Genomic DNA, 13,839 nt, shown 5'->3' with positions numbered 1-13,839 from the left:
CCCCATGCTTCGACATATATATATTTTAGGCACAGGTTGCGTTAAAAATTGTTTTATTTTTTACTATTTTTTTTTTGTATTTGCTTTGCAGGTATGGTGTGTCTTACTGTTATACTGTAATGTTACTTTGTTTTATTGTTAACCATCATTTGCTTAGCAGGTACGCCATTCGGCTCCAGCACGGATTTATTTAGCTTGACAGCAACAGCGTTTGCTCACACGATATATAAAGCTGTGACTCCAGATCTGTTGGAGGTGATTTTACCACCACAGCTAAAAAAAAGAGCATATGTGCCAAAGCATGGGGGCAGCAGGGGTGGAGGAGCGATTTGCTCCTAACTTTTGGGGCGGATGCCCCCATGCTTCGGCATATATAAATGGTGCATGTATGCCCATCATTAAAAGTGGGTGGATGAAGGGAGGTATTCTAATGGTGGGCATACCCACCGATCAATCTCTTTTTTTCGTTCAGCCCACAGGCTGCTTGAAAAAAAAGATTACAATATATGTCCAACAAGGACCAGCAATGTACTGGTATGTTGCTGGAACTTTGAGTGGTTATACCAGAATGATGCCTGCAGGTTTAGGTATCATCTTGGTATCATTCTTTTCAGCCAGCGGTCGGCTTTCATGTAAAAGCATCCTAGTGGCCAATTAGCCTCTAGACTGCTTTTACAAGCAGTGGGAGGGAATGTACCCCCCACCGTCTTCCATGGTTTCCTCTGGCTCTCCTGTCCCAACAGGCAAACTGAGAATGCAGTCTGTGGTTCTGCCAGCTGACCATAGAGCTGATCAGAGACCAGAATGGCTCCGATCATCTCTATGGCCTAAGAAACCAGAAGCTACGAGCATTTCATGACTTAGATTTCGCCAGATATAAACAGCGCCATTGGGAAATTGGGAAAGCATTTTATCACACCGATCTTGGTGTGGTCAGATGCTTTGAGGGCAGAGGAGAGATCTAGGGTCTAATAGACCCCAATTTTTTCAAAAAAGAGTACCTGTCACTACCTATTGCTATCATAGGGGATATTTCTTTCCCCAAAGATAACAATAAAAATGATAAAAAAATATATAAATGAAAGGAACAGTTTAAAAATAAAATAAAAAGGCAAAATAAATAATTAGAAAAAAAAAAAAGAAAGCAACCCTGTCCTCCCCCTGCTCTCGCACAAAGGCAAACGCAAGCGTGGGTCTGGCGTCATATGTAAGCAATTGCACCATGCATGTGAGGTATCATCATGAAGGTGAGATCGAGGGCAGTAATTTTAGCAGTGGACCTCCTCCGTAAATCTAAAGTTGTAACCTGTAAAGGCGTTTAAAGGCTTTTAAAATGTATGTAGTTTGTCGCCGCTGCATGTTTGTGCGCAATTTTAAAGCATGTCGTGTTTGATATCCATGTACTTGGCTTAAGATCATCTTTTTATTCCATCAAACATTTGGGCAATATAGTGCGTTTTACTGCATTAAAATTAAAAAAAGTGTGTTTTAAAAAAAAATTGCGTTTGAAAAAATGCTGCGCAAATACTGTGTGAAAAGAAAAAATGAAACACCCATCATTTTAATCTGTAGGTCCTTTTCTTTAAAAAATATATAATGTTTGGGGGTTCAAAGTAATTTTCTTGCAAAAAAATATTTTTTCATGTAAACAAAAAGTGTCAGAAAGGGCTTTGTCTTCAAGTGGTTAGAAGAGTGGGTGATGTGTGACATAAGCTTCTAAATGTTGTGCATAAAATGCCAGGACAGTTCAAAACCCCCCTAAATGACCCCATTTTGGAAAGTAGACACTCTAAGTTATTTGCTGAGAGGCATGTCGAGTCCATGGAATATTTTATATTTTGACACAAGTTGTGGGAAAAAGACAATTTTTTTTTGCACAAAGTTGTCACTAAATGATATATTGCTCAAACATGTCATGGGCATATGTGAAATTACACCCCAAAATACATTCTGTTGCTTCTCCTGAGTACGGGGATACCACATGTGTGAGACTTTTTGGGAGCCTAGCTGCATACAGGACCCCGAAAACCAAGCACCGCCTTCAGGCTTTCTAAGGGTGTAAATTTTTTATTTCACTCCTCACCACCTATCACAGTTTCAGAGGCCATGGAATGCCCAGATGGCACCCCCCCCCCAATGACCCCATTTTGGAAAGTAGACACCCCAAGCTATTTGCTGAGAGGTATGGTGAGTATTTTGCAGATCTCACTTTCTGTCACAAAGTTTTTAAAATTGAAAAAAAAAAAAATTTTTCTTATCTTTCTTCATTTTCAAAAACAAATGAGAGCCGCAAAATACTCACCATGCTTCTCAACAAATAGCTTGGGGTGTCTATTTCCAAAATTGGGTCATTTGGGGGGGGTTGTGCTATCTTGGCATTTTATGGCCTTCAAAACTGTGATAGGTAGTGAGGAGTGAAATCAAAAATTTATGCCCTTAGAAATCCTGAAGGTGGTGCTTGGTTTTCGGGGCCCCATACGCGGCTAGGCTCCCAAAAAGTCCCACACATGTGGTAACCCCAGTACTCAGAAGAAGCAGCAGAATGTATTTTGGGGTGTAATTTCACATATACCCATGGCATGTGTAAGCAATATATCATTTAGTGACAACTTTATGCAAAAAAAAGTTTGCCATTTTCCCGCAACTTGTGGCAAAATATAAAATAATCCATGGACTCAACATGCCTCTCAGCAAATAGCTTGGGGTGTCTACTTTACAAAATGGGGTCATTTGGGGGGGGGGGGGGGGTTGTGCCATCTTGGCATTTTATGGCCTTCAAAACTGTGATAGGTAGTGAGGAGTGAAATCAAAAATCTGCGCCCTTAGAAATCCTGAAGGCAGGGATTGGTTTTCGGGGCCCTGTACGCGGTTGGGCTCCCAAAAAGTCCCACACATGTGGTACCCCCGTACTCGGGAGAAGCAGCAGAATTTATTTTGGGGTGTAATTCCACATATGCCCATGGCATGTGTGAGCAATATATCATTTAGTGACAACTTTGTGCAAAAAAAAAAGTTTGTAGTTTTCCCGCAACTTATGGCAAAATATAAAATATGCCATGGACTCAACATGCCTCTCAGCAAAAAACTTAGGGTGTCTACTTTCCAAAAAGGGGTCATTTGGCTGGGTTTTGTGACATCTTGGCATTTTATGGCCTCCAAAACTGTGATAGGTAGTGAGGCGTGAAATAAAAAATTTACACCCTTAGAAATCCTGAAGACGGTGCTTGGTTTTCGGGGCCCCGTACGCGGTTGGGCTCCCAAAAAGTCTTACACATGTGGTATCCCCATACTCAGGAGAAGCAGCAAAATGTATTTTGGGGTGTAATTCCACATATAACCATGGCATGTGTGAGCAATATATCATTTAGTGACAACTTTTTGTAAAAAAATTTGACTCAATCACTTGGGACAAAAAATAAAATATTCAATGGGCTCAACATGCCTCTTAACAATTTCCTTAGGGTGTCTACTTCCAAAATGGGGTCATTTGGGGAGTTTTGTACTGCCCTGCCATTTTAGCACCTCAAGAAATAAGATAGGCAGTTATAAACTAAAAGCTGCGTAAATTCCAGAAAATGTACCCTAGTTTGAAGACGCTATAACTTTTGCGCAAACCAATAAATATACGCTTATTGACATTTTTTACCAAAGACGTGTGGCTGAATATATTTTGGCCTAAATGTATGACTAAAATTGAGTTTATTGGATTTTTCTTATCACAAAAAGTAGAAAATATAATTTTTTTTTCAAAATTTTTGGTCTTTTTCCCTTTATATTGCAAAAAATAAAATTCGCAGAGGCAATCAAATACCATCAAAAGAAAGCTCTATTTGTGGGAAAAAAAATTCGTTTGGGTACAACATTTCATGACCACGCAATTACCAGTTAAAGCAGCACAGTGCCAAATTGTAAAAAGTCCTCTTGTCTTTGGCCAGCCAAATGGTCCAGGGCTGAAGTGGTTAAGCAAGAATTTAACTTGTCCAATAGATAACGCACAGGGCTTGAAAGACATTGTTGACAAGAAATTGGAGTTATTATTAAAGGCTTCCTTTTCTTTGGCCAGTTCAGCTATTCAGCCACCTGTTGCAGCAATTGGTATTTGCCAGTCTGTAAAGGATCAGGTCAAACGGCCCGATAGGCCTAACTAGGATGATGTGCCTGAAAGTAAGACAGATATTCCTCGATGCTGTGTTTTGCTGTTGACACCTTAAAGGATTCAATACAGCAGGTTTCTCATTTGGCTCTCTTGCCTGTACATATGCGCAGACTTTTATGGCTTAAGAACTGGTCACCCGAGCTTCCTTGTAAAAAGTTATTGGCAGGTTTCCCTTTTCATGGGGAATGTTTATTTGGTGATAATTTGGACAATTATATCCAAAAGATTTCTGGAGGGAAGAGCTTTCTACTTTCTGTGAAGAAAAGCACCATACGTCCCTCGTTTAAAACCTCAGGGACTGCTTCCTCAAATGTCTCAGCATCAAGATGGTTCTGCCGCCAACAGGGCGCTAGGGCCAGGGGCAAGCCACAAGGCCAGGACCAGAAAAAGCCCTGGGTCCAAAATTCTTCTAAACCTAGCACCAAGCCCTCCTTTTTTGGGAAATTAGGAAAAGCATTTTATCACACCGATCTTGGTGTGGTCAGATGCTTTGAGGGCAGAGGAGAGATCTAGGGTCTAATAGACCCCAATTTTTTCAAAAAAGAGTACCTGTCACTACCTATTGCTATCATAGGGGATATTTCCATCCCCTAAGATAACAATAAAAATGATAAAAAAATATATAAATGAAAGGAACAGTTTAAAAATAAAATCAAAAGGCAAAATAAATAATTAGAAAAAAAAAGAAAGCACCCCTGTTTTATGGCCTCCAAAACTGTGATAGGTAGTGAGGCGTGGGTACAACATTTCATGACCACGCAATTACCAGTTAAAGCAGCACAGTGCCAAATTGTAAAAAGTCCTCTTGTCTTTGGCCAGCCAAATGGTCCAGGGCTGAAGTGGTTAAGCAAGAATTTAACTTGTCCAGTAGATAACGCACAGGGCTTGAAAGACATTGTTGACAAGAAATTGGAGTTATTATTAAAGGCTTCCTTTTCTTTGGCCAGTTCAGCTATTCAGCCACCTGTTGCAGCAATTGGTATTTGCCAGTCTATAAAGGATCAGGTTAAAAGGCCCGATAGGCCTAACCAGGATGATGTGCCTGAAAGTAAGACAGATATTCCTCGAGCGCTGTGTTTTGCTGTTGACACCTTAAAGGATTCAATACAGCAGGTTTCTCGTTTGGCTCTCTTGCCTGTACATATGCGCAGACTTTTATGGCTTAACCTCCCTGGCGGTATGATTATTTCGGATTTTAGGTGCTGAAAGCGGTTGTCAGGGTATCTAATTGACCCGACTGTGTGGACTACACAGAGGAAACCCAAAACACATATAAGTGAAATAATGGTGTTTATTAACAAGTGATAAGTGAAAGGAATATAAACAGTGCAAACCCACACAACAACCCACTACAAACAACAATATATATAGGTAAATGGAGATACCGTAATCGTAATCAAAGCCAAGGTCATACACAGGGAAGTCAGCAGAAGGTAAGGACGGGAAACTGAACAGGACAAGGAGAGGATGGATGGATGGGGTTCAGGGCAGGGATCCAAGGGAGCCAGGAACAGAAGGGACAGGACTAGGAAGGCCTCAGGATAGGGATGGGATCAGATCAGGACAAGGCAGATAGCAGGCTCAAGGTCAAACAGGCAGCAAGGTCAGAACGCAGGGAGTGAGAGATACCAAGGCAAGCCTATGAGGGCTTGCCGGGTATTTGTAAGGCTGTGGTAATTGACCTCATGTCACAGCTGAGCGCAGTGTGAGCTGTTTGCTCCACACTGCCAGAGTGCACCCGCTGGTTGACGCCGGTACTACGGCCCGAGGATGCAACAGTGCCACCAGCAGGAAAGACCTCTTACTGCAGGTCCTAGGTGTTGGAAGACACCTGCTGATGGACACTGGTACTGCGATCCAAGAGACCGATAGCGCCACCAACGGGTAGACCTTCTCATGACAGTACCCCCCCCTAAAGGAGCGGCCTCCGGACGCTCCAACAAGGTGCATCTGTTCAAAGTTCATGGCCTCCAACTGAACAGATGAGGGCACATCAGGCCGGGCATCGGGTACATCAACCTGGACAGTGGGTACTGCTGGCATGTCAGAGTCATTAAGCTGGGCAGCAGACGACAGGAACCACTTGAGCTGGGCAGCAGACGACAGGAACCACTTGAGCTGGGCAGCAGACGACAGGAACCACTTGAGCTGGGCAGCAGACGACAGGAAACACTTGAGCTGGGCAGCAGACGACAGGAAACACTTGAGCTGGGCAGCAGACGACAGGAAACACTTGAGCTGGGCAGCAGACGACAGGAAACACTTGAGCTGGGCAGCAGACGACAGGAACCACTTGAGCTGGGCAGCAGACGACAGGAACCACTTGAGCTGGGCAGCAGACGACAGGAACCACTTGAGCTGGGCAGCAGACGACAGGAACCACTTGAGCTGGGCAGCAGACGACAGGAACCACTTGAGCTGGGCAGCAGACGACAGAAACCACTTGAGCTGGGCAGCAGACGACAGGAACCACTTGAGCTGGGCAGCAGACGACAGGAACCACTTGAGCTGGGCAGCAGATGACAGGAACCACTTGAGCTGGGCAGCAGACGACAGGAACCACTTGAGCTGGGCAGCAGACGACAGGAAACACTTGAGCTGGGCAGCAGACGACAGGAACCACTTGAGCTGGGCAGCAGACGACAGGAACCACTTGAGCTGGGCAGCAGACGACAGGAACCACTTGAGCTGGGCAGCAGACGACAGGAACCACTTGAGCTGGGCAGCAGACGACAGGAACCACTTGAGCTGGGCAGCAGACGACAGGAACCACTTGAGCTGGGCAGCAGACGACAGGAACCACTTGAGCTGGGCAGCAGACGACAGGAACCACTTGAGCTGGGCAGCAGACGGCAGGAACCACTTGAGCTGGGCAGCAGACGACAGGAACCACTTGAGCTGAAGGGCAGACACCCGAACATCAGGCTGGAGGGCTTGAACATCAGACTGGAAAGCTGGAACATCCGACTTGGAAGCTGGCACATCAGACTGAGAAGCTGGCACATCAGACTGAGAAGCTGGCACATCAGACTGAGAAGCTGGCACATCAGACTGAGAAGCTGGCACATTAGACTGGGAAGCAATCTTCGAGACATCAGGCTGGAAGGCAAGCTGCAAGACATCAGGCTGGGAAGCTGGTACAGCAAACTGGGAAGCTGGCACATCAATCTGGGAAGCTGGCACATCAATCTGGGAAGCTGGCACATCAATCTGGGAAGCTGGCACATCAGACTGGGAAGCTGGCACATCAGACTGGGAAGCTGGCACATCAGACTGGGAAGCTGGCACATCAGACTGGTAGGTAGGCATCAAAACATCAGGCTGGAAGACAAGCTGCAAGGCATCAGGCTGGGAAGCTGGTACAGTAAACTGGGAAGCTGGCACATCAATCTGGGAAGCTGGCACATCAATCTGGGAAGCTGGCACATTAATCTGGGAAGCTGGCACATCAATCTGGGAAGCTGGCACATCAATCTGGGAAGCTGGCACATCAATCTGGGAGGCTGGCACATCAATCTGGGAGGCTGGCACATCAATCTGGGAGGCTGGCACATCAGACTGGGAAGCTGGCACATCAGACTGGGAAGCTGGCACATCAGACTGGGAAGCTGGCACATCAGACTGGTAGGTAGGCATCAAGACATCAGGCTGGAAGACAAGCTGCAAGACATCAGGCTGGGAAGCTGGTACAGCAAACTGGGAAGCTGGCACATCAATCTGGGAAGCTGGCACATCAATCTGGGAAGCTGGCACATCAATCTGGGAAGATGGCACATCAATCTGGGAAGATGGCACATCAGACTGGGAAGCTGGCACATCAGACTGGGAAGCTGGCACATCAGACTGGTAGGTAGGCATCAAGACATCAGGCTGGAAGGCAAGCTGCAAAACATCAGGCTGGGAAGCTGGTACAGCAAACTGGGAAGCTGGCACATCAATCTGGGAAGCTGGCACATCAATCTGGGAAGCTGGCACATCAATCTGGGAAGCTGGCACATCAATCTGGGAAGCTGGCACATCAGACTGGTAGGTAGGCATCAAGACATCAGGCTGGAAGACAAGCTGCAAGACATCAGGCTGGGAAGCTGGTACATCAATCTGGGAAGCTGGCACATCAATCTGGGAAGCTGGCACATCAATCTGGGAAGCTGGCACATCAGACTGGTAGGTAGGCATCAAGACATCAGGCTGGAAGGCAAGCTGCAAGACATCCGGCTGGAAGGCAGGGACATCGAGCTGGAAGGCAGGCATCGGGACGACAGACTGGGAGGCAGGCACATCAGACTGCAAAGCTGGAACATCAGACTGCAAAGCTGGAACATCAGACTGCAAAGCTGGAACATCAGACTGCAAAGCTGGAACATCAGACTGGAAGGCTGGAACATCAGACTGCAAAGCTGGAACATCAGACTGGAAGGCTGGAACATCAGACTGCAAAGCTGGAACATCAGACTGCAAAGCTGGAACATCAGACTGCAAAGCTGGAACATCAGACTGCAAAGCTTGAACTTCAGACTGCAAAGCTTGAACATCAGACTGCAAAGCTGGAACATCAGACTGCAAAGCTGGAACATCAGACTGGAAAGCTGGAACATCAGACTGGAAGGCTGGAACATCAGACTGGAAGGTTGGAACATCAGACTGGAAGGTTGGAACGTCAGACTGGAAGGCTGAAACATCAGACTGGAAGGCTGGAACATCAGACTGGAAGGCTGGAACGTCAGACTGCAAAGCTGGAACAGGTTGGGTTACTGGCAGGATGGTGTGGGTCGGGAAGAATTTTTGCTTCTTCTTTGGTTTAGCCCGTGCAGTTTTGTATGTAGGTGCAGGGCTGTAAGCAAAGAAAGTAGCTGGGCAGAAGGAAGACCAAGGAACTGTAGCTAGAGAGGGGTTTTGTGGGACTGTTACAGGTGGAGGAGAAGAGACAGGTGAATTGAAGGCAGGATGGGTGCAACACTTGGAGACTGGGTGGTAGTATTTGGTAGGGAGCTGATTGAACTGGGTTGTAGCTGAGGTTGCCATAGGTGACGGGGAAATAGATCTTTTGGAAAGCAGATGATTAATGGCAGGGCTGGAATAGTGTGGCTTAGCTAAAGACAGGAGGTCTGACCATGCCTGCAGCAAAGGTTGAACAAACGCTGATTCACATACAGCCTGACTAACCAAAGATTGTACTGAATAAATGCAATCGGATAACACCTGCTGGGAACAAGCGGAATAGTGTTCATCAAAGGAAGCCGGATCATCCTCTAACAACCATACCAGGGATTCAACCTGGTCACAACTGAAAGGAGGGGAGAAATCGTCACTACCTTCGGGAATGCATGACAAGGCTGACTTTGTACATAATTGGATCAAAGGCTGAACATCCTCAAATAACACATGACCTTGATCTACAAGTAAATGGGCGGTTTGTATCGTTTCCAGCAGTTGGTCTCGGGTCCAATCTTTAAGAGTCTGACAACAATATTCATTATCCTCTGCCGCCAGCAGAGAATAATAGACAATTTCATCAAAGTTCATTTTGCGCGCCCACCGTAACAGGACGGTTTCTCAGTGCAGCCACGTCTGGTCAGGGATGGCCTTGGTATACTGTCAGGGTATCTAATTGACCCGACTGTGTGGACTACACAGAGGAAACCCAAAACACATATAAGTGAAATAATGGTGTTTATTAACAAGTGATAAGTGAAAGGAATATAAACAGTGCAAACCCACACAACAACCCACTACAAACAACAATATATATAGGTAAATGGAGATACCGTAATCGTAATCAAAGCCAAGCCAAGGTCATACACAGGGAAGTCAGCAGAAGGTAAGGACGGGAAACTGAACAGGACAAGGAGAGGATGGATGGATGGGGTTCAGGGCAGGGATCCAAGGGAGCCAGGAACAGAAGGGACAGGACTAGGAAGGCCTCAGGATAGGGATGGGATCAGATCAGGACAAGGCAGATAGCAGGCTCAAGGTCAAACAGGCAGCAAGGTCAGAACGCAGGGAGTGAGAGATACCAAGGCAAGCCTATGAGGGCTTGCCGGGTATTTGTAAGGCTGTGGTAATTGACCTCATGTCACAGCTGAGCGCAGTGTGAGCTGTTTGCTCCACACTGCCAGAGTGCACCCGCTGGTTGACGCCGGTACTACGGCCCGAGGATGCAACAGTGCCACCAGCAGGAAAGACCTCTTACTGCAGGTCCTAGGTGTTGGAAGACACCTGCTGATGGACACTGGTACTGCGATCCAAGAGACCGATAGCGCCACCAACGGGTAGACCTTCTCATGACAGTGGTACAATTATTTTGCATGGAAATTTGGCGTTTTATATTGTAGGTCTGTAATTCTTAACAATAACACACTTAAATCTGTCCAAACAAGAGTCTAGTAGATATCCCGGGTATGATAAAATTTGAAACACAAAAACATAAATTATAATATAATAAATAAAAATAAATAATAATAAAAAAAAAATTAATAATAAAATAAATTTCCCCACGATTCACTATCGCTCAATTCTGCAAGTGTTCTAATTTACTATCGCTGTTTTCTAGCTGGTCTAAAGCCACTTTTGATGTAAAGGGACACTTTTTGGTTGCTATGGACAATCTCCAGTTTCCAGGCAGAAAGAACAGTATATATAACATAAAACTGCATGCAGGGCATAGGACAAAGCACTGGGGACAAAAGGGATGTGAAATAATTTCATACAGTACTGTATGTGTTATGATTTTACACTTTTTTGAATTTGCCGTCAGGCTCCGCCCCCGTGCGTCACACCGCTCGCAGGGAACGGAGCCTGGCACAGAGAGGCTTCGGAGGAGGACGGAGCCCACAGACACAGCAGGGGACATCGCAGGATCCCGGGGACAAGGTAAGTAAAGCCACACCAGGATCCTGCGATGTAATCCCGAGTGTGGCTCGGGGTTACCGCTAATGGTCCTGAATTTTAACCCCGAGCCACACTCGGGAAAACCGCCAGGGAGGTTAAGAACTGGTCACCCGGGCTTCCTTGTAAAAAGTTATTGGCAGGTTTCCCTTTTCATGGGGAATGTTTATTTGGTGATAATTTGGACAATTATATCCAAAAGATTTCTGGAGGGAAGAGCTTTCTACTTCCTATGAAGAAAAGCACCAGACGTCCCTCGTTTAAAACCTCAGGGACTGCTTCCTCAAATGTCTCAGCATCAAGATGGTTCTGCCGCCAACAGGGCGCTAGGGCCAGGGGCAAGCCACAAGGCCAGGACCAGAAAAAGCCCTGGGTCCAAAATTCTTCTAAACCTAGCACCAAGCTCTCCTTTTGAGGGGATGCCCCCACTCCATCGGGTGGGGGGAAGGCTGATGCACTTTGCGGACATTTGGAGAACAAGAATTCAGGACGAGTGGGTCACCTCAATTATATCTTGTGGTTACAAGTTGGAGTTGCGGGGGGTTCCCCCTCAGAGGTTTTTAAGATCCAGTGTTCCCTCGGATCCTACAAAAAGAAATGTATTGCTTCAGGCACTACATCATCTAGTGTATCAAGGAGTGATTGTAGAGGTTCCTGCATTCGAAAGGGGCACAGGGTTTTACTCAAACCTGTTTACAGTTCAGAAACCAAACGAGGACACAAGGCCCATTTTGGACCTAAGATTCCAGAACAAGTATCTATTGATACAGTCCTTTCGGATGGAGTCTGTTTGCTCAGTAGTAACCTCACTCCAGAGGGGAAACTTTCTAGCCTCCATAGATATAAAAGACGCATATTTACACGTACCTATCTTTCAGCCTCATCAGAGGTTCCTACATTTTGCAGTAGAGGAACATAATTTTCAGTTTGTGGCTCTAACCTTCGGGCTTGCTACAGCTCCCCGGGTGTTCACAAACGTCCTAGCATCAGTACTGGGTCTTTTAAGGGCCCAAGGGATCCTGATCTGGACGACCTCCCGCTCAGAGATCACTCATTACAGGCTCTAGAACAGAGCACAATATACACAGTGTGGTATTTGAGCAGTTGTGGTATTAGAGCAGCTGGATCATAAATACCGAAAAGTCAGCCTTGAAACCAGCTCAAAGTGTAAAGTATTTAGGTCTGATCCTAGACACGGCCCAAGCAAGAGTATTTTTGCCACCTGTAAGGATCTGTGCCCTGAAGGTTCAGGTGCATCAGATAAGGGGCACCAGACAACCCTCCATTCGGCTCTGTATGAATCTTCTAGGGAGGATGCTTCTTCAAGGCAGTGCCCTATGCCCAGTTCCGTTCTAGGCCTTTACAACAAGACATCTTGTTGGCTTGGAACAGAAGAGGAAAAGCCCTGGATTTTTCAATGTGCTTATATCCTCAGGCACGCTTAAGCCTAAAAAAAACAAAAAAAAAAACAAAAGAAAACACAAGTAGATAAGCGCCTCTGAGTGCAGTATTTTAGAAATAACGCTTTTAATAATAGATGCAGATCAACTCACATTTTGTAGGACTAAACAGGCATGGTATTAATAATACAGTGACACATCCCTGAGTTGGTGTCAGCAGTGTGGATTCCTTGCTGACAACTGTGAGATCTTCCGGCAGATGGAGGACACTGGTTCCGGAGAGCGTCCTCAGAGCGAGGCGTGGAACGCACAGGACAGCTTGCTGCGGATGGATGACGTCATTTAAGCTGGACGCATTTAGAGTACTTGGCGATGTAAGCAAGTCGCGCTCCTTTGTAAACAGGGAATCTGTTGACAAAGGCATGCAAGAGAGGACTCTGGGAAAAAGACGCCAGCACTCCCCATTCTTTAGGCAGCCTGAGCTCCCTGTCCCCTCTCTTCATCCCGAGGAGCACCTCCTGCCGGCTGAGGAACCTATGCAGCTAGGCTGGACCAAGTTATCTCCCAAAGAACGCGCTAGGCGCAGAACTCTGGGCCTGTACCTCTATTGTGGGGTCAAAGGTCATTTTCGTGACACTTGCTCTCTTTGTCTGGAAAAACGCTCGGGACTAATACATCTGGAAAGCGGAGTATTGTACCCTGAAATATCACCTTCACCTTCTCGTCTACTCCTTTCTGTGTTCCTTCGTGTCGGAGCTTCTTTTCATTCGGTCTTGGCATATCTGGATTCCGGAGCCGCTGGCAATTTCATGGACTGGGGAACTGCATCTTCCATAAGGCTCACCCTTTTGCCCCTCACAATGTCATTGGTGGTCTTGGCGATTGATGGCACTGTTCTCCCAGGGGGCCCTATCCACTTCCAGACTCTCCCTGTTAAGATGTCGGTAGGGACACTCCACCAGGAGTGGATATGCTTCCTTGTCTTACCTAAGGCTTCATCTCCTATAATTTTAGGTCTTTCTTGGTTATGGCTCCATTCTCCACACACTGACTGGACTGCTGGACAGATCCTAGCTAGGGGTTCCTCCTGTTCCTCTTCCTGCCTACTCAAGGTTGCCCCAAAAGGGAAACTTCCCTTTTCCACCATTCCAGTATCTTCTGCTCTTCCAGCTGTATATAGCGATTTCTGAGATGTGTCCTGCAATAGTCGGGCCGAGGCACTCTCTAGGTCATGTGGCACTCTGGATGAGGAGCCTACCTGTGAACCTGAGCCGATCATTTACTCCAGTTTGCATAACCATTTACCCTTGCCTGTCCCAAAACTCCCTTGGACGCACAGCTAGCTTAACTTGTCCGTAAGTTCCACAGTCGTTGCGCCCAGTGATGCGATTGAGGTAG

The sequence above is a fragment of the Aquarana catesbeiana genome, linkage group LG02, assembly GCF_042186555.1.
Source record: "Aquarana catesbeiana isolate 2022-GZ linkage group LG02, ASM4218655v1, whole genome shotgun sequence".
NCBI lineage: Eukaryota > Metazoa > Chordata > Amphibia > Anura > Ranidae > Aquarana > Aquarana catesbeiana.
This window is presented reverse-complemented; position numbering follows the sequence as displayed.